Genomic DNA, 27,892 nt, shown 5'->3' with positions numbered 1-27,892 from the left:
GCTTCTTCGTACGGCTTCCGACACGCTAGGTTCCCATTCCTGAAGGAACAGGCGAGCCAGTGGAAGACCCAACTGCTTCCTCAGTTCGAGGAGGCAGACCCTTAGAAGTTCCATGACGAGACTTCTTAGGTTTTGTTTGTGTGGTATTTTTACGTTGCATGGAACCAATGGTTATTCAGCAATGGGACCAACGGCTTAATGTGACTTCCGAACCACATCGAGAGTGAACTTCTATCACCAGAAATACACATCTCTCACCCCTCTGTGGAATGCCCAAGAATCGAACTCGCAGCCACTGAGGTGGCAGGCCAAGACCATACCGATCACGCCACTGGGGCGCTGAGAGAGGGGGGAGACTACCTTCTCCTTCTTCGGCAGGGAGCCTTAGAAGTCGAAGGGGTGGAGGCTGATGAAAAATATGATGATTTCGAAGAGGAAGGTGACGACACTTGACGAGCTCTCTTCCTCTTTGACTTCTCCAAATTCTGCATGACTTCCTCTACAGGATGAGGTACATTTACCAGCAGGAATAGAGTTAATAATCACAGGGCAGCGGCGCAGGCTTTGTCCAGTGACGAAACTCCAGGATCGCAGCGGTAAATGAATATGATTTCCAGCAGGGGGACAGTACACACACTCAAGGACCAATATCACAGCATGCTACGAGGTTAGGATAGCCAACGCGGAGAGATATTTACTGCTGTAATCAGTTATCACCACTGTTAGCCTGTAAAAGAAAGAAAATATGATTCAAAGTAATAAGGATACTCCTCTTGCATCCAAGGGCACTGCCCTCCAAAATGAGAAGAGATCCCTTTAACACCAACATCACACGCCCCCTCTTCTATTTTCGTCTGATACCTAGCGAAAGGACGAAGGAGAAGAGGAAATACCAGGAGAAAACAAAGGACAAACCTCTAAAGTTCCCCTCAGTAATTTCCAAAGCATAAGTATAAATTCCGGATGAATACATGTCTCGTTAAAGGGTGAAAATGTTATGTAAAGATGATGTTGGCACACCCTCACCACCGATCCTTAACATGAAGTAGAAAGGCGGCTATCAAGGATATCGCAAAAAGTGGGTTTGCTGTTAATTATTAAAGTCAATTAATTATTAATATCAAACACCATATTTACATACGTACATATTTATTCAAAACAACAAATTAAAGATCCCACTGGGAAAACTGTAATCACCGGCTAGTCAGCAAGAGCTCACAAACATACGTCTTCATCGGAAGACAGCCAAAAGCAAAGTGGAGTGTTTACATCCAGGCAGGCGGGCCTACCCGCCTACCAGATGGTAGTTACTGCCTAACCACCTTGTTCAAGAATTGAACAGTCATAATTCCAGCCTATGCTGAAAGTAATTCCTTATGTAAAGGACCGAGGGTTTGCAATCGTTTAGGAAGAACTCAAATTTCCTGTGCTAAATCCGCATACCATTTGTACCATAGATGGTGGGACACTTTCTTCACAACAATCTTACACTTGCAACCCGGGGACACTTGGCGATTGTTCGGAAAGAAGAGTGCGCTAGATAACATTCAAATAATTAGTTAAACACCAGAATAAGGTTATGAATTGCATAAATTTATTATGTATTCATGATAATTCATTTGAAAATACTCGTTGTAAAAGTAACTAGATTCCTCACACAAATTTCATCGGTTCTGCTGTGAAAATTAGCTACAATGTGTTGTTCGCACTTTCCTATTTTTTTTACCACTGCTGCCAATTGGTTTGTGTTTACCCTCCAAACTTGGGACAAGACTTACACAAAACCGTGGAAAATACTAAGTGAATTTAGCATATCTATTTGTAGTATAGTATATACATAAATATATTAGGGCAATTTTATCATCATTGCATGACTATGACATCTACAATTCATTCATGGAAACAGTTTGTAAAGGCATCGGCATGTGTTAAATTTCATTAAATTGGCAACAATGACTTGCCATTCCTAATATGCATTAAAGGTTGCATTTGTTTCAGCCATACAATTATCAAAAATTAAAAACAAATTATTTCTGCCATAAAATTAGTATTAAAAATTAAAAAAGTTAGAATAGTAATACTGAGTTGAATATATGAAAAGTGCTAGAAAAAAAGTACAAATTTTTTCTCATAAACAAATTACTAAACTGTCGTCTGCTCTACTCGTGGATTCTGGCTGCCAGATGTACAACAAGGCTGAAAAATTATTCCTGCCATGGCTTTGCTGTAAACAAACTCTCAAGTATTAAAGTGGAATTCTGAGTAAATTAAGATCAAAATGTGTATAATTACAATCAAATAAGCACTGTGGCATCAATCTTCTATATGATAGGTATTTTAAGTAAAAGTTTCAAAAGCGTCACGGAGGTAAGTTAGCACTGCGCACGGCTAGACTTTCATTAACTTTGTTCAATCGGAAATTATGGCCTTAATTTCTAACTTGGGAGAAAACACTTACTTCGAGAGGAAAGTAGAGGTCTCGAGGTGTTGCTTCCACAGAGGTTGGCTTGTGACTGATGTCTAATTCAGGTTACTGGAAGTGCTAAAGTTATTTCTTGGGAAAGTGATCGCGCAACTGTACAGGTGGTCACCTGGCCGCACTGCGGTGCTTTAACCTATATCTCATTTTGTTGACGAAACTTCAATCTTTTGAATGGTATGCTTAATTAGTGAATTATATTGTTGTTGTTTCACTAATTAGCTAAACATAGAGTAAAAAAGTGGTCTTTTTTCAGATCAATGGTTGCACAGTGGTATTTTAAGCAATATATAGGGTAATGCATCGCTGTGCGGACACTTGCACAGACTAGTGAGCCACTTTTTCACTCGATATTTAATTGGTGAAACAAAAATACAACTCAATATTTAAGCATAACATTCAAAATGACAATTTGTCGAAATTGCATTTTTCCTAACTATACAAACCTGAGGTCCTTTAACAATAGGAAGTAGCTAGCGGCAGCTGGAACGGTCGTAAGCTTCGAACAAGGGGAGAACGTAGTTAACTGCTTGTCCGATCGTCGCGCGGGAGGTAAAACAAATCACTTTGCTTTTGGCCCATGCAAAATACACAGAGTGAGGGTGGCATGAGGAGGGACTATATGTAAAGGACCTCAGGTTTGTATAGTTAGGAAAAAATGATATTGTTATGTTACAATAAAGTTTCATACATACTTACCTGGCAGATATATACATAGCTAAGACTCCGTCGTCCCCGACAGAAATTCAAATTTCGCGCCACTCGTACAGGTAGGTCAGGTGATCTACCGGCCTGCCCTGGGCGGCAGGACTAGGAACCATCCCCGTTTTCTATCATATTTTCTCTCTTCCACCTGTCTCCTGCGGGGAGCTGGGTGGCCTTTAATTGTATATATCTGCCAGGTAAGTATGTATGAAACTTTATTGTAACATAACAATATCATTTCATACAATCAACTTACCTGTCAGATATATACATAGCTGATTGCACCCTTCGGTGGAGGGTAAGAGACAGCTACTATATGGAATAGACAGGTAAAACAACATATGTTGTAGGTATAAATAAAACCTTGGGTTCCTACCTTGATAGGTGGTAGACTTCGGGTGTGTTTGCCCAGTAGTCTGCATCACCTCAAGAAACTTTAGCGAGATATATGATCTATGGCCAAGAGTTCTTGTGGGTCTGCCGATGGGGTCTTATCCGCTTACTCGGCAGAGCCTAAAAGGACTTTGTCAATGGGTGCTGATCCACTTATATGACAATACACCTTATGAAGGAGCACACAACCAATCCCGACCAACCTGATCCTAACCATATGTTTTAGAACTAAGGATTGTTACGAGTTATCCCCGAACTCGTCACAACAACCGTACTCAAAAACCACTACGCACATACATAATTTTTTTCCAAAAAAAAAATTATACTCAACTAATTGGATGACAAGGAATTCTTTACTGAACAACATAGACGGCCGCCCGTGCGAGCCAAAATCCTCCATTGTTCGAAGAGACTCTCGACCATATCCAAAAAGAAGAACAGTATATACATTTAAAGGATTGGTGTCGGCTCCCGTACCAGAATCGTATCTGCCGATACGATAGGACCTAGAGAAAAACATTCTCATACGTCACACGTACGTCTTTCAAGTAATGAGATGCAAATACTGACGTTGCATCTCCAGTTATGTCGTATCAATGATGTTTTTAAGCGACATATTCTTATAAAAACGAGAGAGACGTCGCAACCGCTCTTACTTCATGAGCTTTTACTCTCAGTAGTTGTAACTGTTCGTCAGGACAGACCTTATGAGCGTCCGTAATGACGTTTCTTACAAAGAACGCCAGAGCATTCTTGGACATCAGTCTTGAGGGGTCTTTTACCGCGCACCAAAGACCTTGTCTAGAGCCTCCCAACTGACGCTCTGAAGGTAGAACCTTCAGAGCTCTAACAGGGCATAGAGACCTCTGGCTTGCTTCTGCCTGGCTCGACGATCCGACTCGACATTCCTTTTTGACTTCGAATGACTTAGGCAGGATTCGTGGGATTCTCGTTTTTCGCTAAAACAGGGTCTCTTAAACGAGCAAATAGCCGAGTCTCCCTTGAATCCTACTTTATCCTGCAGAGCTTTGTAATTCACTAATTCTTTTTGCCGTAGCTAAGATAAAAGGAATAGGCATTTTCTAGTTATGTCTCTAAACGATGCCAGATGAGGAGGTTCGAATCTATCCGAAGACAGATATTTGAGGACTACGTCCAGGTTCCAGTTCGGAGGTACTGGTTCCTTAGACTTTGAAGTCTCAAAAGATCTTATGAGAATCGTGGAGATCTTTGTTATTTGCCAGATCTAATCCTCTGTTCCTGAATACAGCCGAGAGCATACTTCTGTATCCCTTATTGTGGATACGGCTAGATGAGATTTTTACTCTCAGGAATAGCAAGAAATCAGCAATTTCCGCTATAGAGGTAGAGGAGGAGGACAACTTCTTGCTCTACACCACCTTCTAAATACCTCCCACTTCGACTGGTATACTTTCGTAGTGGAGGTTCTGCGTGCTCTCGCGATCGCGCTTGCCACTTCGCGAGAAAAGCCTCTCGCTCTGACAAGTCTTTCGATAGTCGAAAGGCAGTCAGAGCGAGGAAGCGGGGGAGGAGGTTTTGATGGTACCCGTCTTGAAGTGTGGTTGTCCTGAGAAGATCTGTCCTTCTTGGTAGGGATCTTGGAAAGTCTACGATCCACTCTACCACCTCCGTGAACCATTCCTGGGCCGGCCAAAAGGGGGCTATTAACGTCATCCTCGTCTCTTTTGACGCAACAAACTTTTTCATTACTAACCCAGGATTTTGAATGGGGGAAAAGCATAAAACGTCTACTCGAGACCAGTTTTAGCAGGAAGGCGTCTTTTACCATATTGCTCTTGGATCTTCCACGACCGAGCAAAACACACGGAGCCTTTTTTGAAATGAATGTTGCGAAGAGATCCACATGAGGAGTTCCCCACAGAGACCAGAGATCGAGACACACTTCCTCGTGTAGAGTCCATTCTGTATGAAGGACCTGGTTCCTCCTGCTGAGCCTGTCCGCCCTCACATTCCTTACTCCCTGTACGAACCTTGTCAGCAGGGAGATGTTCCTGTGAGACGTCCAAAGTAATAGGTCTCTCGTGAGCTCGTAAAGGAACGAGGAGTGCGTCCCTCCCTGTTTCCGAAATGTAGGCAAGTGCGGTGGTGTGTCCACGTTTACTTGCACTACCTTGTTTGACACAGAGGTTGCTAGCTCTTTAAGGCCAGATGTACGGCGAAGAGCTCCTTTTGCAGTTTATGTGCCAGGACACCCTGTGCTGGTTCCCAGGTGCCTGACACTTCCTCTGAGCCTAATGTCGCTCCCCAACCTGTCTCCGACGCGTCGGAGAACAACACTAGGTCTGGGTTCTGTGTTCTTAGAGAGATCCCTTTGCCCTTCTCTTCCAGAGGTAGCAACCACCACTGTAGGTTTGTGGGCCTTTATCTCCACTGGAATGGGAAAACGTCCGACAGTTGTCCGGTTTTCCAGCTCAAGACCTTCTTGAGGAAGAATTGAAGTGGACGTATATGAAGTCTTCCCTAGAGGGAAGAATTGTTCCAGCGAGGGAAAGCGTCCCCAGAAGGCTCAACCATTCCCTCGCCGACGTTTGTTGCTTCTCTAAGAAGAGAGAGATTATCCGCAAACCTTTCCTTTTGCGGTTCTCTCTTGCGAAGGAAAAACTCGAAAACCCCGAGAATCCATCCGAATCCCCAGATAGACTAGGTCTTGTCTGGGGTCAGCTGAGACTTCTCGAGGTTCACAAGCAATCCCAACGCCTTGGTCAAATCCAGAGGTTAACTTTAGGTCCTCCAAGCACTGTCTCTCCGATCTGGCCCTGATGAGCCAGCTCGTCTAGATACATAGAGACATTCACTCCTTTGAGGTGAAGAAATCTCGCCACATTCTTCATCAGGCTTGTGAAGACCTGAGGAGCTGTGGACAGGCCGAAACACAAGGCTCTGAACTGAAAGATCCTTCCCCCCGTCATGAAACGGAGGTACTTCTTCGATGAAGGGTGGGATCGGGACGTGAAAGTAGGCGTCCTGGAGATCTAGAGACACCATCCAATCTCCTTGTCGTAATGACGCTAGACTGAAGCAGAAGTCTCCATGGAGAACTTCTCCTTCTGAACAAATTTGTTCAGAGAGCTGACGTCCAGTACTGGTCTCCAGCCTCCCGAGGCTTTCGCCACTAGAAAAAAGGCGATTGTAAAAACCCCGGGGAGTTTTGATCCAGTACTAGTTCTATCGCTCTCTGTCCCCACATTTGTTCCACCATCGATCGAAGAGTATCCCTCAGCACAGGGTCCTTGTACTTGGCTGATAGTTTTCCCTTGGTATGACGTTTAGGGGAGGAGTGTTCAGGAAAGGGAATACGATATCCCTTCCTTATGATAGTCAATGAGGACGCGTCTGCGTCTATCAGTGTCCAGGCCTCCACGAATCCCAGGAGCCTGGCACCTACTGGTGCTTGGAGGAGAGATGTTTCATTTTCCCCTTTTTTAAAGGGACGAAAGGCAGACCTACCTCTCTTCTCCGGAGCCTTCCTTCTTGCGGGAGGTCTGGAGGTCGGACCACCTCGAAAGGGCTGCATTGATGTACTAGGTCCTTTCTTGTCAGATACCGAAACAGGTTTCTTCTTCCTAGCTGACTGCGTCAGAAGATCCTGGAGTCGCCGTTCTCAGTTAAAGAGTGAGCAACGTCCTTCACTAACTGAGAAGGGAACAAAAAGTCAGAAAGAGGCGCATACAGTAGAGCTGCCCTCTGAGCATGCGAGACTGCCTTTGTTAAGAAGGCGCCATACACCGTCCTTTTCTTTAAAAGACCTGCTCCAAATAATGAAGAGACTTCAAAAGATCCATCCTGTACCGCTTTGTCAATGCAAGACAAAATGCATAACAGGGCTTCAGGTTTCGATTCCTTCTGAATCATGGGCTTTCTTGGACATCACCCCAAGGGACCCAATCTAAGAAGTTGAAGACTTCCAATACATGAAGAGTCCCTTGAGGAGATGATCCAGTTCTGAAATACTCCATGTAATTCGTGCAGAATTGAGACTTGGACGCCTTGAAGCGTCAACCAAAGTCGAAAAATCTGCCTCTGTTGTAGAAGGGAGAGCGATACCCATATTCTCTCCCGTCTTATACCATATGCCTCATTTCCCAGCTAATCTTGCTGGAGGCATGCAAAAGACTGTCCTGACTAAGTCTTTCTTAGACCTTCATCCATGAGTCTAAGGCGTGTAATGCCCGCTTCATCGAGATGGTGGGTTTCATTTTTAGAAAAGACGAGGGCTTCTTCGTCTTAGCACTGGAAAAGAGCGAGCGCGGAGAAGGAGGAGCAGCAGGAGTCAACTCGTCTCCGTACTCCTCAAGAAGCAGGGTAGTCAAAACCTTATAGTTGGACAAACCCTCTCTTCCATGATCTTCATCGTCCGAGTTTTCCTCCAACTCGGGATTTATCTGAGTCTCCGTTCTCCTTTCTGAACTTTCCTCTTCTGGAGGAGACAAACTCCTAATAGGAGAGGGGCTAAGGGAATGATACTCTTTCCTCTTTCCCGCTTTAAAAGACTTGGAAGGCGTCACAAGCTCCGGCTTTTCTTCTTCTTGAACTTTAGAAGACGCCTTGTATGACGCTTCCCGTTTCTCCGAGCGTCATGGCTGACGTCTCTTGCTGACGTCTTGATGACGCTTCGCGCCTGGAAGACGCTCCGTTCTCTAAAGGCGTCCTACTCGGCGTCACAATATTGGACGGGAGCGTCACTCTAAGATCCGCTTTGAATGACGCTTCACTTCTAAAAGACGTTTTACGTTTCTCTGGCTTTACGAAAACTCTCGTAAGCCCCCGTTCTAGCTCTCGAACTCGAAGCTTCTGCAAGACGTTTAGCAGTTTCACGTCTGTCTGACGCTTCTCTTCGAGCAGGTGAGAGAGGACGAGACTTCTTAATTGGAAGCGTCACGTCCTTCCGACGGGGCGCTAAACTCCCACAAGAGATGACAGTTGTTCCGTGAACCGCATAATTATCTTTCTTGACGCTTCCTCCCCACGTCTAGTGGCATGACGCCCTTTCGTCATCACTCGGGGAAGAAGAATGAAGGGGTACTTCCGCACAAGCGCCAGGTGACGCTGACGCCACCTTCGCTTCTTAATAGCAGACCGGAGCGTCATCTGAGAGCGCTCTGGGCTCGAATCTATGTCGGGCTTCATATGACGCTTTCAGCGGTCTCGATAAGTTCGACTCCTTCCACCCTCGTTTAGGTGAGGGAGAGGGAGAGGACGAGAAACACTCGCGAAGGACGCTTTTTCTATAGCGCCTTGAGCCGCCTGCCATGAAGCAGAGCTAGCTGAAGGGACGTCTGACCGTTGGGGATTCCCCACGACCTCCTTAAGGCTTTCGACTTTCCTTTCTCTCCTCTGGGCATGGGAGCTTGGAAGAGGTCTAGGCCTGGGAGCGTCGCAGGGACGATCAAACGCCCCCTCCACAACACTGAGAGAACTCCACTTCACTGAAATGTTCACTATCACTAGCCTTACCTTTGGAGTCAGCCATCTTGGACTTAACTGTCTCTAATAGTAGCTTTCAGATTGGCGATTTCCCGATGCGAATCCGAAAAAGCACTCTGAGAATGAGATATATAGGGAGAATCTACATCAGTAGGATTAGAATTATCCGTGAAAGGCTCAATAGGCCTTGAACTCACACCTTTCAGCCATCTAACTCTATCCCTCTCTAACTTCTTCAAATAAGAAGTCAAAGTCTTCTACTCTTCTGCATTCAATCCCTCGCATTCCTTACAAGTATTAATAGCAGAACACTGAACCCCCCTACATTTACGGCATACAGTGTGAGGATCACCGAAGCTTTCGGTATCCTCACCCTGCAGCCTACATTCACACCACATTCTCACACTCACATTAGAATCAGACATACTGAGAAAAATCCAAAAGAGTTATTCCAAAAACAGTCCACAGTAGCGAATGCCAAAAAACGATCCAAATACGTCACCAAAAAAGCCGAAAAAACGTTGATCAAAGGTTGAAAAATGAATCTAAGTCAGGAGGTAATAACAACAATGTTGATACCACCGGCGACAGAGAAAAATATGATAGAAAACGGGGATGATTCCTAGTCCTGCCAGCCCAGGGCAGGCCGGTAGATCACCTGACCTACCCTGTACCGAGTGGCGCGAAAATTTGAATTTCTTGTCGGGGACGGGGAACGGAGTCTTAAGCTATGTATATATCTGACAGGTAAGTTGATTGTATGAAAATGCAATTTTCGACAAATTGTCATTTGTTCCGATACGTAATACAACCATCGGTCCTTTAACAATAGGAAGACTCACTCTTGGTGGGAGGAATCTGAGTCTTTGATGAACAGACTGGTGTTCGTCCATCCCTGGAATGCCTCCCTGGTCGTAAGAGCGAGGGAGGGATCCAAGCCTCTGTCCGATTGATCGGGGTGTGGCACCGCAGGATCAATGGTCAGACCCTCTGGGCCGAGTACTAAGAGAGAGGCAAGCGTATCTCTTCGTACCAGCATTGTAAGAACTTTTTCCTGTACATGAGCAAATGTAAAAGTAATGGGTTTGTCTCATGTCGGCATCCACTCCTCCCCCCTTGTTGGAGAAAAAGTGGTGGATATACATCCTATCTCTAGTTAAAGAGATAGGATGGAGCTCGGTTGAGTAGCTACCTGCATCTGACTCCCTTCCAGCGTGGTAACGACCGTATCCCTCTGCCCACAGGTAGAGGTAGAGAAAGAGGTGAAGAGAAGCCAGTCACTCTCTCATTCGCACATTCATTCTCCCAGTCATACCAGGAATCGATGCTGTTTCTGCCTGCTCGGGTGCTGGGTAAGCTTACACAACGTGTTGAGCAGCCACCACAGGTCCCAAGGAAAAAGTATCCAAGGACTTGTGGGCAATATCCCGAAGGTAGAAGGACGTGAAGGTGGTCTGGTTGGCCCAGAAACCTGCCTTCAGGACCTGCGCCACGGAGAAGTTCTTTCGGAACGCTAAGGAGGGTCCGATACCTCTGACTTCGTGGGCTCTCGGTCTGAGCGTACGGATGTCGTCGCTACCATCAGCCTCGTACGCTCTTCTGATCACCTCACGCAGCCAGAAAGAAAGCGTGTTCTTGGAAACTTCTTTCTTGGTAACCCCAGTGCTAACGAAGAGGCGTCGACACTCAGGCCTGAGGTGTCGAGTTCTCTTCAGATAGCGCCGTAGCGCCCTCACAGGACAAAGCAGCATCTCATCCGCTCATCTTATCGGTGAAGTCCAGAAGGGAGGGGATCGTGAAAGACTCGAACCTGTCGTCAGGGATCGACGGATTCTGAGTCTTGGCTACGAAGTTCGGGACGAAAATCGAGCGTCACAGATCCCCAGCCTCTGGTGTGTTTTTAACATCATAAGACAGACCATGTAGTTCCCCTACTCTCTTTGCCGATGCCAGCAGGGCCAGCGAAGAAGAGGGTCTTGAGGGTCAGATCCCTGTCTGACGACTCTCGGGGTGGCTCGAAGGGTCTTCGAGTCAAACTCCTAAGGACGAGAGTCACATCCCACGCAGGGGGCCTGAGTTCCCTGGGTGGGCAAGACCTTTCGAAGCTCCTCATTAGCAAGGAAATCTCGAACGAGTTCGAGATGTCCAGTCCCCTCAGTTTTAGGACGAGCGCCAGTGCTGCTCTTATATCCTTTAACTGTGGGTACTGAGAGGAGCTTCTCTCGGCGAAGAAATGACAATTTGTCGAAAATTGCATTTTTCCTAACTATACAAACCTGAGGTCCTTTAACAATAGGAAGTAGCTAGCGGCAGCTGGAACGGTCGTAAGCTTCGAACAAGGGGAGAACGGTAGTTAACTGCTTGTCCGATCGTCGCGCGGCAGGTAAACAAATCACTTTTGCTTTTGGCCCATGCAAAATACGCAGAGTGAGGGGTGGCATGAGGAGGGACTATATGTAAAGGACCTCAGGTTTGTATAGTTAGGAAAATGCAATTTTCGACAAATTGTCATTTGTTCCGATACGTAATACAAACCATCGGTCCTTTAACAATAGGAAGACTACTTCTTGGTGGGAGGAATCTGAGTCTTTGATGAACAGACTGGTGTTCGTCCATCCCTGGAATGCCTCCCTGGTCGTAAGAGCGAGGGAGGGATCCAAGCCTCTGTCCGATTGATCGGGGTGTGCACCGCAGGATCAATGGTCAGACCTCTGGGCCGAGTACTAAGAGAGAGGCAAGCGTATCTCTTCGTACCAGCATTGTAAGAACTTTCCTGTACATGAGCAAATGTAAAGTAATGGGTTTGTCTCATGTCGGCATCCACTTCCTCCCCTTGTTGGAGAAAGTGGTGGATACACTCTATCTCTAGTTAAAGAGATAGGATGGAGGCTCGGTTGAGTAGCTTACCTGCATCTGACTCCCTTCCAGCGTGGTAACGACCGTATCCCTCTGCCCACAGGTAGAGGTAGAGAAAGATGGTGAAGAGAAGCCAGTCACTCTCTCATTCGCACATTCATTCTCCCAGTCATACCAGGAATCGATGCTGTTCTGCCTGCTCGGGTGCTGGGTAAGCTTACACAACGTGTTGAGCAGCCACCACAGGTCAAAAGGAAAAAGTATCCAAGGACTTGTGGGCAATATCCCGAAGGTAGAAGGACGTGAAGGTGGTCTGGTTGGCCCAGAACCTGCCTTCAGGACCTGCGCCACGGAGAAGTTTCTTTCGGAACGCTAAGGAGGGTCCCCCCGATACCTCTGACTTCGTGGGCTCTCGGTCTGAGCGTACCGGATGTTCGTCGCTACCATCAGCCTCGTACGCTCTTCTGATCACCTCACGCAGCCAGAAAAGAAAGCATGTTCTTTGGAAAACTTCTTTCTTGGTAACCCTAGTGCTAACGAAGAGGCCTCGACACTCAGGCCTGAGGTGGGTTTCCCCCCCCCCCCGAGTTCCTCTTCAGATAGCGCCGTAGCGCCCTCACAGGACAAAGCAGCATCTCATCCGCATCATTATCGGTGAAAGTTCCAGAAGGGAGGGGATCGTGAAAGACTCGAAAACCTTGTCGTCAGGGATCACGGATTTCTGAGTCTTGGCTACGAAGTTCGGGAACGAAATCGAGCGTCAACCAGATCCCAGCCTCTGGTGTGTTTAACATCATAAGACAGACCATGTAGTTCCCCTACTCTCTTTGCCGATGCCAGGGCCAGCAAGAAGATGGGTCTTGAGGGTCAGATCCCTGTCTGACGACTCTCGGGGTGGCTCGAAGGGTCTTCGAGTCAAACTCCTAAGGACGAGAGTCACATCCCACGCAGGGGGCCTGAGTTCCCTGGGTGGGCAAGACTTCGAAGTCCTCATTAGCAAGGAAATCTCGAACGAGTTCGAGATGTCCATCCCCTCAGTTTTAGGACGAGCGCAGTGCTGCTCTATATCCTTTAACTGTGGGTACTGAGAGGAGCTTCTCTCGGCGAAGAAATGACAATTTGTCGAAAAATTGCATTTTTTCCTAACTATACAAACCTGAGGTCCTTTAACAATAGGAAGTAGCTAGCGGCAGCTGGAACGGTCGTAAGCTTCGAACAAGGGGGAGAACGGTAGTTAACTGCTTTGTCCGATCGTCGCGCGGAGGTAAACAAATCACTTTTGCTTTTGGCCCATGCAAAATACGCAGAGTGAGGGGTGGCATGAGGAGGGACTATATGTAAAGGACCTCAGGTTTGTATAGTTAGGAAAAATGCAATTTTCGACAAATTGTGCATTTGTTCCGATACGTAATACAAACCATCGGTCCTTTAACAATAGGAAGACCTCACTTCTTGGTGGGAGGAATCTGAGTCTTTGATGAACAGACTGGTGTTCGTCCATCCCTGGAATGCCTCCCTGGTCGTAAGAGCGAGGGAGGGATCCAAGCCTCTGTCCGATTGATCGGGGTGTGCACCGCAGGATCAATGGTCAGACCTCTGGGCCGAGTACTAAGAGAGAGGCAAGCGTATCTCTTCGTACCAGCATTGTAAGAACTTTTCCTGTACATGAGCAAATGTAAAGTAATGGGTTTGTCTCATGTCGGCATCCACTTCCTCCCCCTTGTTGGAGAAAGTGGTGGGATATACACTCCTATCTCTAGTTAAAGAGATAGGATGGGAAGCTCGGTTGAGTAGCTTACCTGCATCTGACTCCCTTCCCAGCGTGGTAACGACCGTATCCCTCTGCCCCACAGGTAGAGGTAGAGAAAGATGGTGAAGAGAAGCCAGTCACTCTCTCATTCGCACATTCAATTCTCCCAGTCATACCAGGAATCGATGCTGGTTCTGCCTGCTCGGGTGCTGGGTAAGCTTACACAACGTGTTGAGCAGCCACCACAGGTCCCAAGGAAAAAAGTATCCAAGGACTTGTGGGCAATATCCCGCCCCAAGGTAGAAAGGACGTGAAGGTGGTCCTGTTGGCCCAGACACCTGCCTTCAGGACCTGCGCCACGGAGAAGTCTTTCGGAACGCTAAGGAGGGTCCGATACCTCTGACTTCGTGGGCTCTCGGTCTGAGCGTACGGATGTTCGTCGCTACCATCAGCCTCGTACGCTCTTCTGATCACCTCACGCAGCCAGAAAGAAAGCGTGTTTCTTGGAAACTTCTTTCTTGGTAAACCCAGTGCTAACGAAAGAGGCGTCGACACTCAGGCCCTGAGGTGTCGAGTTCTCTTCAGATAGCGCCGTAGCGCCCTCACAGGACAAAGCAGCATCTCATCCGCATCATTATCGTGAAGTCCAGAAGGGAGGGGATCGTGAAAGACTCGAACTGTCGTCAGGGATCGACGGATTCTGAGTCTTGGCTACGGAAGTTCGGGACGAAATCGAGCGTCACCAGATCCCAGCCTCTGGTGTGTTTAACATCATAAGACAGACCATGTAGTTCCCCTACTCTCTTCGCCGATGCCAGGGCCCAGCAAGAAGAGGGTCTTGAGGGTCAGATCCCTGTCTGACGACTCTCGGAGTGGGGGCTCGAAGGGTCTTCGAGTCAAACCTCCTAAGGACGAGAGTCACATCCCACGCAGGGGGCCTGAGTTCCCTGGGTGGGCAAGACCTTTCGAAGCTCCTCATTAGCAAGGAAATCTCGAACGAGTTCGAGATGTCCAGTCCCCTCAGTTTTTAGGATGAGCGCCAGTGCTGCTCTATATCCTTTAACTGTGGGGTACTGAGAGGAGCTTCTTCTCTCGGCGAAGAAAACACGAGGAAATCCGCTACCTGCTGAAGAGTGGCTCTGAGAGGAGACAGACCCTGTCTACGACATCAAACCACAGAAAGAACTGGTCCCACTTCCCCTGGTACACAGCTGCAGAGGAATTCGTCGGAACGTGTCCAGCCAATCTCTGTTGGCCTTGCGCTACGAGAAAAAAGCCATCTGCGTTCAAGCAAAGATGGTGGATAACAGCCAGCCGTGAAGTTGAAGGGACTGGACTGCTTTGGTGGTACCGTTCTACGTGTGGCTGGGCTAGAAGGTTGTGCCAATTGGGTAGCTCTCTCGGTGCGTCCGCAAGAAGAGCCAGCAGGTCCGGATACCAAACGGCTTGAGGCCGTTTGGGAAGCCACCAGGATCATTCTGAGATTGGGAGTGACCAGCGCTCGACTGATCACTTTTTCCGAATCAGACAGAAGGGAGGAAAGGCGTAGGCGAAGAAAGGTTGTCCAGGGGTGTTGGAGAGCGTCCTCTGCAGCTGCCCATGGGTCCCGCACGGCTGAAAAGAAAAAACCTGAAGTTTTTCTGTTGTGCCGGGTGGCGAACAGTCTACGACCCCGTCGCCCCCACAGGTTTGAAGAGCTTTCCGCCACGTCCTGGTGTAGAGACCATTCGGTCCATATCACCTGATCCCGACGGCTGAGCTTGTCCGCTACTACAATTCCTCTTGCCTGGAATGTAGCGTGCTGACAGCTCTATCGAGTGAGCCGTGGCCCATCGTGCACCTGCAAACACCCCGTCAACTGATGGAGCGGAAGAGACAAAACCTAGCCCCCCCCCCTGCTTGTTGACATATGCCACTACTGTGGTGTCGCACATCAAACACCACTGAGTGTCCCACCAAGCGGTCCTGAAATTCTCGGAGAGCGTTGAACGCCGCCTGTTGAGTTCCAGGACATTGATGAAGGTGCTTTTCGTGATGGTCCCACACACCTGCAGTCAGCAACTCCTCCAGGTGTGCGCCCCATCCCTCGGTCGATGCGTCTGAGAACAGAAGCATCTCCGGGGGGGGAGTGCGTATGGGCACTCCTCTTAAGAGGTTCTTGTCGTCGAGCCACCAGGCTAGGTCCTGCCCCCTCACCTTGCTCCGTGAGACCACGGGAAAGTAAGGAGGATTCCTTGGCCTGAGACCAACTCTCCCCAGCCTCCACTGGAGAGACCGCAGGTGAAGACGCCCGTGAGGGACTAACTTCTGAGTGACGACAGATGGCCGATCGCGACTTGCCATTGCTGTGCTGCCTGTTTTTTTTTTTCTTGCCCGAGACCAGGAAACCGGACCCGGCCCACCTTTTTGCCCTCCCTGAATTTTGCTGATACGCAAGTCCTGCGGGAAAGACCTGCCCTGCTACCGTGTCTATCAGCATACCCAGGTACTTTCATCTTCTGCTTGGTTCGAGATCGGACTTCTCGTAGTTTATCACGATCCCCAGATCGCGACAAAAACTTGAGGAGTCGATCTCTGTCCTGTAGCAACTGCGAGCGCGGAGCTCGCCAGGACTAGCCAATCGTCGAGATACCTCAGAAGACGTATCCCGTGCGAATGGGCCCAAGCTGACACCAGAGTGAACACTCGCGTGAACACCTGGGGGCGGTTTTTGAAGAGACCGAAATAAAGTGCCCTGAATTGGGTACACCCGTCCCAGTCGAAAAAGATGAAGCGGAGGTACTTTCTGGAGGATTGATGGATTGGTATTTGAAAATAGCCCGTCCTTCAAGTCCACTGAAAGCATGAAAAATCGTTCCCCCTGATCGAGTCGCGCACCGAGCGTGCCGACTCCATCTTGAACCGCGTCGTGCGAACGAAGCGATTCAGGGGAGAGAGGTCTATCACCGGACGCCAGCCCCCGATGCCTTCTCCACTAGGAAGAGGCGGCTGTAAAAGGCCCGGTGACTGGTCCTCCACGATTTTCCTACAACTCGTTTCGCCAGCATGGTCTTGATCTCCTGTCGAAGCGCGTTGTCCTTTGCTGATCCCCGGACATAGGTCTGTAGATGGACCGGTTTGGAGATGAGGGGGGGCCGAGACTCGAAGGGTAGTAGATACCCCTCCCGAAGGACGTCTACTATTCAGTTCTCGGCGCCGTAGCGCTGCCAAGTCGCCCAATGGCTCGCCAGGCACCCCCCCACTTCCGGCAGCAGGTGGAAGGGGAACACCGTCCCTAGCGTTCCCTCCTCGTTTCGACTTCTTCCACCACCTCCTCGGGGAAAGGAGGGTTGGGAGGAGGGCTGATTACGGCCTTCCTCTAGCAGAAGTCGAAACAGCAGGAGTCTTCGCACGGGGCTTGGACGGTGCAACCGTCTTCGCCGCCGTGGAAGCGCTAGCCAAGCTCTTTGGCTTGGCCGCAGTCGCTCGAGATTGCCCAGTAACCTTCGAGACTGGCCTGGTGGGAACCTAAGCGGTCACTGGTCGTCAAGTGCGCCGACCGTTTCCACCGCAGCGTCCACCATCTCTCCGGGAAAGAGAGCTGGGGAACTCCTAATGGGTCCATTTCGAAGCCCGAGTGCCGCCTCATGCCCGGGACCCCCTTGGGTCACTCGGGTTAAGGACTGCGTCCCTACGTCGAAGAACCAAGTGGCCCAGCCCCACAGGTTAGCAGTCTGATGGGCGAGGTAAGAGATCGCTCTTCCTCCAGACTGGCACAGCTCCTGAAAGAAGCGTCGTCTTCGAGAGCAGAAAAACTCACCCGGAGCGGCCGCTACTTTGGATATTGTGAGGGACCACAAATCCAACCAAGAGACTCGCCTGGAACGCTGCCATAGCGGTAGATTCCAGGGCAAGTAAGGCCTCCTGCTGCGAGGAACCATAGGTTCTCCGACAGGAGGGGCTGCTGCAGGGACACACCTGGAGTCAGCCTCGCTAACTCCGGGTTAACCTGTTTAGGCCAGTATCGGGTCTTCCGAAGGCACGTAGAATCGCCTCTGACACAGCTTTGGTAAGAGGGGAAAGGAAGGCAGCTTAGGAAAGACCGGGGGTCCACCGGATTTTCAGCGCCAATCCGCCCGTCCTGAGACGAGATTCTCCACTTGATCCAGGACTGAGTCTGCAAGCTATGATCGCGGTAAACCCCACCATCATTTTGGGTTCCCTCTTGGGACCCCAAAATGATTCGAGCCGGGGGAGTGGGCTTGCCGGGGTGTAGCGGCGATCCTTCCGCAAGGTCATTATGCTGACGAATCAGCTTAATGACTTCTGCAAAGTTCCTCTGTATCTCGGGAGTTACTGCGTCTTGTGGAGTAGGACCGTCCAGTCCCTCCAGCAAGAACAGGTTCCCGCGATACTCCTCCTTCAGAAGGAGGAACAGCGACAGACCCCTGACGGTCGCCTCCAACTACTTGCGCGTATGTTCTGGTCGGTCCTAAAACCGTGCCTGAGCCATACGGCGTCATAGCTGGGTCACGAGCGGCGCACCTCTCGTGATCACTCCTCGGTTACCGTCGCGTCCTCCCGGTATAGCCCGAGGAGGTTGAAGGTACGGGAGAGGCAGACCTGACGCTCCCCCCTCGCTCGCTGGCAGGACCAGAAGTGCGTGCGTGGAGGGCTGCTGCTGATCGTCAACCCGCGGTGGCGATCGAGCAGCAGGCCTAGCCTTGCCGCTCGCCTGGGGCGATAGGCTCGGCTGAGAACGTCGAGACCGATCTCTAGCGTCAGGCGAGCTGCTGCTGGTCACCGTCTCCGCCCGTCCCTACGGGAGCGGCGGTCAGGTGACCTTGCTAGGCTCTCTGTCGCGTCGAGACCGGCCAGCGTCCTCTCGGCGCGTCGAGCCGCTGGTACCAGCCGTGGCTGGTACCGACGGCCCGCGGGGACCCCTTCCTCGCCTCACCCGTGGCTGGTCAGCGGACCCGTCACGTCAGCCCGAGCAGCCAGTTGATCGCTGCGAGAGCGTCCACTGGCCTAGCGAGAGTCGTGGTGCACGACTCTCGCCAGTCTTCTGCTCCGCGCCGCTGTCTTGACGGCGAGCGAGCTTTCGGACGTCAAGACTTTGGCTGGACGGTCTCCCGTGGAAGAGCGTCCCCACACTCGGTACTTATCGTTTTTCGACTCGCGAACGAAAGCGGCCGAGACGGACCTGGTTTAGCGGCAGGAACCGCTAAACACCAGGTGAGGACGCACCAGCCGAGGCTGGTGCACCTCTGGTCCCCGTCGTCTTCTTCTTTGCAGAAGAGAGACGGGCCCCGTTCCGAAGGAACAGGAGGACCAGCAGAAGAGCTCCCCGACTCGCCTGTGCGAGCCAGGGCCCTTAGAAGATCCGAAGGAGTCTTCTTAGGGGGGGGAGGAGGCAGCAGTCTTCTTTCTTCGGCTGCTTAGCCTTAGAAGTCGAAGGGGAAGAGGAGGCAGCAGACGACGAAGAAGACGAAGAAGACGACGAAGACGACGACGACATCTTCCTCTTCTTCTTCGCCAGGCTCCCGCAGGACAGACGTCAGGTTCTTCCATCCAGGAGGGAGCCGGGGCAGTTGCCGAAGCAACAGGGCCCGACTGCACCTGTCCGAAAGACCTGAGACTGTGACAGCACCACCAACAGCAGGAACAACAGGAACAGGTCCAGGAACAGCGTTATCTGAAAGGGAATGAGCAGCAGGGACAGCAACAGGTACGGCAGGCACGGCAGGTACCACAGGAGAGCCAGGCGTCCTGTCGGCAGCTACCGTCATCCTCGGCACTGGCGGCAGGTCCAGGGGGGTACTCTTGGGGCAGCGGAAGTCCGGGGTCGGCAATACAAAGAACCCAGGTGGCGGTGGCACCGTCCTCTTTGGTACGGCAGCAATCGGTTTTTGTATTGCAGCCGTGGGTGTCACCGACATTACATGTGGTGTATACACCAAGTGCGGTGGCATCTCATAAGCTGGTGTAGATATTGTGGTGGTAGTAGTGGTTACCGTACCATGAGTGACCACTGCCGACCCCGCCAACCGCTGAATCAACCCCTGTATGCTAGGCACTCCCTGCAGTCCCAGCGACTCCCACACCTGTCCCAGGTCGTCCTTCGCTGATGGCACACCTGCGGAAGCAACAGTCGGGTTAGTCAGAGGGGTTTCCTCACGCCTGGGGGAAGGAGAACCCCACCCAGAGCGGAGACGGAAGACCCCGAGTAAAACAAACTGGACGTCCGGGTAGCGTCGCCCTCCCCTCCACACTCGACGGATCGAGAGAGGAGAAGGACTCCGCTACCCCCCCCGCAGGGGAAGGCGCGAAACGTGGGGGCTGGCCGGGGGGCAGGAAAGAAGACGAAGTGTCCGTTACCAAAGGAGTCACTGGACTTTCCGATGACTTCTTTGGCGGCCTAAGTCTCTTCCTGCCCTCGTACAGAACCCACTGCGCCTCGGACCAATTCATACATGTTACACATGGCTCGTTGCGGGAGCATTCTCGCCCCCGACAACGAGTACAAACTTCGTGTGGATCCACATCCACAAATGATCTGAATCCGCCGCATCTACGCCCTCCAGCCCGGCGGGGACACAACTACGGGCGACTGGGGGGCGCGGCGAAATCTCCATTTCTTGATCACTCATTATTTCAATGAAAAAAGAAATGCCAAAGTACTTACAAACATATACTCTCAATCACACTAGGAAAAAGAGGGCTGATACTCAAAGCAAACGATAAAGCGGGCAGAGCGATGACGAGCACGTCCTATCCTCACACGGCCGAAAGCAAAAGTGATTTGTTTACCTCCCAGTCGCGCGGCGCGCGACGATCGGACAAGCAGTTAACTACCGTTCTCCCCTTGTTCGAAGCTTACGACCGTTCCAGCTGCCGCTAGCTACTTCCTATTGTTAAAGGACCGATGGTTTGTATTACGTATCGGAACAAAGAAAGTTTTGTCAACAAAATGAGATACGTATATGAAACCACAATACGAACTAAAATAAGCATGTGAGGTCTTCACAAAATATGTTTTCAAAGCAGTTTTTTAATCAAATATGGCGAGGTATTGTCTTGCGGACACCAGGCATACACTGGAGGACACGTCCTTTCCAGCCTTCCCAGCGCTCATTTGAACAATTATTTGCGTATCTATGTATAGTTTACTGCTTTTCCTTACTATTGCAGTTGTAATCAGGACAATAAAACATTTTGTTACCTATATTAGTGAAATTATGAGACATTTTATTCCCGCGATCATGTTTTGAACTGAAATGCATTTTTACCTTGTCTTCGATGATTTTATCCTTACTGCCATTACAAATGAAACTCCACAGTGCTTATTTGATTGCAATTTTACATTTCATTCTTAATTTTCTCCAAATTCAACTTAAAATACATGAGTTTGTTCACAGCGGGAATGATTTTGTAAGTCTGGCAGCCAGAATCCCCATGAGTCAAGGTTTTAGGAGTGAAATTGTTTTTTTTAATAAAATTACAAATTGACTTTTTTACTAACACTTGCATTTAGGTATTTATAAGTTTTCTATATTACTATTTTAACTATAAAAAAAAATCATATTGTATGGCAGAAATAATTAGTTTAGAATTTCTAATAATTGTACGGCTGAAACAAATGTAATCTTTAATGCATGCTAGAGATGCCATTCATCATTGCCAATGCCAATGCCTTTACAAACTGTTTCCGTGAATTCTAGAGGTCATAGTAATGCAATAATGATAAAATGCTCTATATATATATACTATATGTATATATATATATATATATATATACATACTATATATATATATATATTTATATATATATATATATATATATATAGATATATATTATATATATGTGTATATATATATATATTATATATATAATATATATATATATATATATTATATGTATATATATATATATATATATATATTACAAATAGATATGCTAAATTCACCTATTTCCACTGTTTTTTGTAAGTCTTATCCCAAGTTTGGAGGGTAAACAAAAACCCAATTGGTAACACCGTAGCTATCACAGCAAAACCGTTGAAATTTGTCAGGAATCTGGTTACTTTTACAACAACGAATATTTTCAAATGAATTATCATGAATACATAATAACTATATGCAATTCATAACCTTATTCTGGTCTTTAATTAATCATTTAGATGTTATCTACCGCACTCTTCTTCTTCTTCTTCCCAAACAAACGCCATGTTTTCCCAGCCGGAGCCGATACACCTAGTCGTTTAAGATTGTTGTGAATAAAGCAGATTTAGCACAGGAAATGTTAATTTTATGGACACAAGTGACTCCGCAAACACCAAGGTGGTCTCAATTCTTTACGTAAGGTGTTATAGGTACCTGAGTAAAATTTAGAAAGCGTCATGGAGGTAAGTTTGCATTGAGCATGGGAAGACTTTCGTTAACTTCTGTTCAACCGGAAATTATGGCATTACTAGGTATATTGTGACTTGAAAGAAAACACTTACTTCAAGAGGAAAGTAGAGGTCTCAATCTGTTGTTTCTACGCTGGTTGGGTTATGACTGGAATCTTAACTCAGGATACTGGAAGTGCTAAAGTTATTTTTAGGGAAAGTGTCCGCCTGTCCACACAGCAATGCATTACCCTACATACCCATGGGGATAATACTGAACACGGCACCCCTTGTACACGTACACGATAGTTGTCTTCTGTTTTACTGTGTCTCAATGTACCTACATCATGAACATAATAATATTCACATCCTGTGACTTCAAAAATAAAAACCTACCAAGGCCTACCTACTGCCCTAGCCTTTAAGGTACTGTTAAAACCAAACAAAGCCCGGCCTTATACTCTCTAGTATATTACTATTTTGTACATGGATTTCACAATTTTAAATGCAGGATTTCCTAAATTGGAAAACAAACACCGTAAACTACTAAGCGAGCTTGGTTTAAGCTTAACCTACAATTGCCTAAAGTAGGCTGTGCATCAAGAAACCTATCGGTAGGCTAGGCAACCCTACAAACAAAAATCACAGAAAAAAATAATACTACTACTACTCTAAAGCCTGGAACTGCTAGTAGGTGTGACCATGACGAATTAATCCTTAAGAACAAGCTAAATATGACCTTTGACCTCTAGCTAGTAGGCCTACCCACTCAGATTACTAATTGGGATTCGAGGCTTATACTTGGTTTTAAGCGTACCCGTGTTACCTTTTCAACGAGTGCCATTGCAACAATCACTAATAATTTGCCATTTAAGCACAATTAAGAAGAAGCTTGAATTACCATAGTAATATGAATAAATGTCACCATTTTGGAGCTTCACAATGATCATCTTCAAAATGTAAACAAGTGACGGTCTTGAATAATTACTATAGTGTGAAACTACCTTTTGGTGCCCTTCACACGACTTGACGTATGACAAATAGTATTACTTCTCATACTTTTACTACTAATCCAATGAGTTTTGCTTTTTTAAAATTTAGGAGATACTTAATTTTCAGATAAAATTAGTTTACATAGAAATATCGAAGGCTACATAGCTAATATCATAAATACTGGGATGAAATACGAAGATTATGACGGCTTCTGACTATTGATCTAAATCGTTTGGATGGGCTGAATACTGTATCGTTGAGTTCATACAATTAACTTAAATATAACATGCACAAGGTTCATCAAGAAGAATTGAATAACAAACTCATTGTGTAGGACACCGGCAATCTCTTAACAGTATGTTACATAGGTATTTTCAGGTTATAGCAAGGGATAACTTAGGAACACCTAAATTTATATGAATCAGTAATCCGTCTTTTCTGGGTTAGTTCTGTATGTATAAAACTGACAGATTAATGCAGGGTCTATCTTCATACCATTCTCATCATTTACTGGTTCAAAACTCATTCATAAATTCATGATAATTGTTTCTAAAAAATTCTTTTTATCTTCAATAATAAAAAAAGCATCCTCTCCCCGTAAGTTCACGTTTTCGCTAAATATTATCGGCCATAACGTTACTCATTTTAACTGCTGTTGAGAATTTCAATTCGTTTGCCATAATTTGAATTACTGAAACTAAAGCCAGTAATCTTACGTGACAATTAATATCCAAAGTGAATACTATACAAAGTGAAACACAACTTCACAATTACAACAATTGCTGGTGAAACAAGCGTTACATGATATCTACCACTGCAGTTCTTTGACTAAACTTTGCGTAGTAACGCTAACTTTTTAGTTTGAAATTCTTGTGATCCAGTGCTTAGAAATTAGTAAAACAGTCCCAACTCGTCTGAAATAAGCTATATGAATATTAACAAGATTTGTCAACAATATGGCGAGTGCTGAATGTTGGGCATGAGTTCATTTGCTCCGTCAATCACCAAAGAATGCAATAAGAACGGAAGCTACTATTAAAAGCGATCTGTGAGTAAATGCAGACAAAAATATTGAATAAAAATGTGATTTATTGCTTGAAAAAAGAAACACGGGGTGTGGAATTGGGAAAAGAAAACGAACATAGGCGGCAATAAATAGCTATGAGTTATGGATACTACCATAAAGGGTATATGTTTACAGGGGCGCAACTAGTTCCAAAAAAGTTTGGGGGTACAATGGGGTGGATGGCGAAGCGAGCCTGTTTAGCTGGGGGGTGTGGGGGCTTTGTGAACCCCCTCAGAAACTTTTTGAAATTTGAGCTCTTTTTAAGGGCACTGTAAGACCTACAAGGGCAGGTAAACTAAATAATATGGGCGGTTTAACATTAAGCATCTGAAATCAATTATGTGTCGTATGTATGGATGCCATAAAATATTTGGTGGATACGCTTACCCTAGCACATATATAATTTGTCCCCAATAGCTTTTTGGGCGTTTATTGGAAAAATTTTTGAAATTATATATTATAAATATATATTATTAATTATAATAATATATATTAATTATAATAATATATATATATTATATATATATATCTATATATATATATATATATATATATACTGTAAAATCAATCACGAACACAATTTTCTTATACATGAAACAAAGCACCTTAAATCCCTTGAAACTTTTCTGTTTTACCTGTTCAAAAAATATGATACAAGGGAAGTAGGATTTCATTAATAGTTAAATTAATAATAAATAGATATTTAAAATACTTTATATTATACCAGATGTTCTTTCAAACTTAATATAGATTTTCTTGAGAGGTTCAAAGGAAACTTCGGGACACTGTTTTAAAGGGGTAATACTTCAATTTTCCTAGCTCTGTCTTCGTAGGAGCATGATATTTAACCATAATATTTATTATTTGTGGTGGTGGGGCAGAGTTTACAGTGTCCCCCCTAACTCAAACTTTGGGGGGACACATCCCCCTGTGAGTTATGCCCCTGTATATATACACCTGGAGTTGCGATCTCTATACCAGTACAACGTAGTTTGGTGGTCTTCCAACAGGGCGGCGCTGCAAAGCCATGTGGCCATTTTTAAAAGTCTGGCGACCCGCAAATTGAAGAGGGGATTAGTTTTAATGTGACTTTTTTTATCGTTAATGTTTTGTGAGTAAGTGTTTAGCAAAGTTTTAGGGGTTGGTGAATAAGAGTTTAGTGAATGTTTATGAGTAAGTGTTTAGTTACTGTATAGTTTAGGATTTAGTGAATGTTTAGTGTGTAGTATTCAGTGAATGTTTGCTCAGTGTTTCAGATTTAGTGACTATTATTAAATGTTTATCGTGGAAATATTCAGTGAATGTTTAGTGTGTAAGCATTCAGTGAGTGTTTAGGGTTTAGTGAATGTTTAGCGTGTGAGTGTTTAGGGTTTAGCGAATGTTTAGTGTGTGAGTAGGCAGTGAATGTTTACTGTGTAAGTAGTCAGTGAATGTTTAGTGAGTGTTTAGGGTTTTGTGAATGTTATTGTCTAGCAATTTTTAGTGCATAAGCATTCAGTGAATATTGGCGAGTGTTTAGATGTTAAAGAACGTTAGTGTTTAGTAAATGTTTAGTGTGTAAGTATTCAGTGAATGTTTAGTGTTTAAGTATTCAGTGAATGTTTAGTGAGTTTAGATTTAGTTAATGCTTTGTGAATGTTTGTGTAGTGAGTGTTCAGTGAATGTCTTGTGAACTTTAATGTTTAGTGTGTAAGTGTTTATTAAATGTTTAGTAAATGTTAATGTTTAGTGTGTAAGTGTTTATTGAGCATTCAATGAGTGATGAGTGGATGGTCATCAATGTTTAGTGTTTAATGAGTGTCTAGGGGTTTAATGAGCATTTAGGGTTTAGTGAGTATTTAGTGTTTATTGAGTGTTTACAGTTTAGTGAGTGTTTTTTATACAGCGAGTGCTTAGTGTATAGTGAGTACTCACACAATGTTTAGTGTATTGGAGTGCTTAGTGATTGTTTAGTGCTTAATTAATGTTTAGGATTAAGTGAGTGCTTAGTGAATCTTTACTGAGTGTTTGAGGTATATTGAGTATTTAGTGAGTTTAGTGTTTTAAGAGTATTTAGTGAGCATTTAGTGTATAGTGAGTGCCTAGTGAGTCATGGGTATTCAGTGAGTGTTTAGTGTTATAGAGTAAGTGTATGTTAAGTATGTGTTTTGTGAGTGTATGTAAGTGTGAGTGTTTAGTGAGTGTGCATTAATGTTTAGTTAGTGCTTAGAGACTGTATGCAAAGAAGGCCCCGTAATTCACAGGAACCATTTACGCTAGACACTGCTTAGATCCAAGAGCAGATGCTTAGGCCTTGACCACAATGGTTGGAGTGCTTAGGCCAAGGTAATTTTTCTTTGTGAAATTGGGTCCGGTATTATTAATAATAATAATAATAGCAGTAATAATATCAGCAACACTAATAATAATAATAATAATAATAATAATAATAATAATAATAATAATAATAATAATAATAATAATAGTAAAAAAGATAAAAATGATAATAGTAATAAAGTATAGTACTATGAGCTGGACCGAGATCTTTCAGTATGGCCACCCGAAGTTACACTCTCGGCAGGGAGACCGCCACTTCAGTGATTGACAATCTATGTGTACTAACTATGCTGCCAATGAATTTACGAAGTTTCAGTATTTCTTTGGAAACCATTTGACAAAATTAAACAAATATAAAATAGAAAAAATAGGACTGAGGGAAATAAACAGTAAGCTCCTTATTTCTTCTCTTTTCCTCTGTGCATTTTTCTTGGTCAGTGGTGATCGTAAATTTTTCAAAGCAGACATAATGGTTTCCTTCAAGTTAGGAACAGTTAATTTTTTTAATAAGTCAGAAGAGGAAATTGACACTGCGTCAAATACTTCACCTGTTTTTACCAAAAAATAAGAGGAAATGTACTGTGAAACGTATCGGCATGATTTATGTAAAGACTAGTAAGTCATGAGGAAAACTCATGCAGTCCTTTGCCCTCTTCTAATTTAACGCATTTGCCAATGTGTGTGTGTATGCAGCTATATACAAATATGTAGAATATTTCATTATATATCGTTATGGCAAAATCTCCACATGAATTAAAGTTATATAATCAAAGTGATGAAAAGAAATTTACGATAGGCTTATGCCTGAGTCACACATTGGTGATTCAAGACTGCGACCGTCGCAACGGCCGGAAATTTCCTCATTAAGACGCCACTACGGTGCAATTACGAGCAAGACGCCATTAGTCGTCATGATCCGTAACCACGTCGGAGAGTTTGGCAACGTCCGCCAAGTGGTGGCAGATGTGCAAGGCTGCTTAAGGTGGGGTCAGACATTGGCAACTTCACACCGTGCGTCCTTTGGGGTGAAATTGCCAACATACACAGTCATACACTTATGTCGCCATGCAATGTTCTAGTCTACGCCCACATTTAATGTTTTTTTTTTTTTTTTTTTTTTTGCGGGCTGCAACTGTCGGGAAGGCATTTACGACTGTTGCTAAGTTATTGAGGCTTTTTCCTGACGTACCTAACAGCACATGCAGACGTACACAAGGACATGGGGACTCACGCAGCTGTGTCATGAAGAGGTTGGAATGGGTATTTAAAGAGCTGGTGGGAATTCAGTAATCATTCCCATTCCAGACGCAGACAAAGGAACAAGATGGACTCTCAGGACCAGCAATTCGTCAATCTGAATTACCACTGGCCATTGTGAATTTTTATTACTCCCTCTTGCAGTTAACTGCTGAAGTACCTGCAAGACCAAAAGAAAGAGAAGGCCAAGAAGGAAAGAAGAAGAAGGAGATGCTGGATATAGTCATACTTACAAAGAAGAG

The 27,892-nt window shown here is 46.0% G+C and overlaps 1 protein-coding gene across 3 annotated transcripts in view; it reads right to left on the bottom strand.

Annotated features, from left to right (window-relative positions):
* LOC135217145 (serine/threonine-protein kinase STK11-like) overlaps positions 1-23,034 on the bottom strand; it is an 85,242-nt gene extending 62,208 nt beyond the window's left edge. Inside the window, exon 1 of one of the 3 annotated variants that reach the window (XM_064252853.1) lies at positions 22,920-23,034. The gene's annotated coding sequence lies outside the window, so the exon portion shown is untranslated. Of the gene's footprint in view, positions 1-22,132; positions 22,776-22,844; positions 22,866-22,919 lie in introns of those variants that run through there. The other 2 variants (XM_064252856.1, XM_064252855.1) reach the window with 2 other exon arrangements.
* Between the last annotated feature and the right edge of the window lie 4,858 nt (positions 23,035-27,892).

This window comes from Macrobrachium nipponense, chromosome 7 (genome assembly GCF_015104395.2).
Source record: "Macrobrachium nipponense isolate FS-2020 chromosome 7, ASM1510439v2, whole genome shotgun sequence".
NCBI classification, from domain to species: Eukaryota; Metazoa; Arthropoda; class Malacostraca; order Decapoda; family Palaemonidae; genus Macrobrachium; species Macrobrachium nipponense.
Note: the sequence above shows the minus strand (reverse complement) of the source record. Positions and strands in the feature narration are given on the sequence as shown.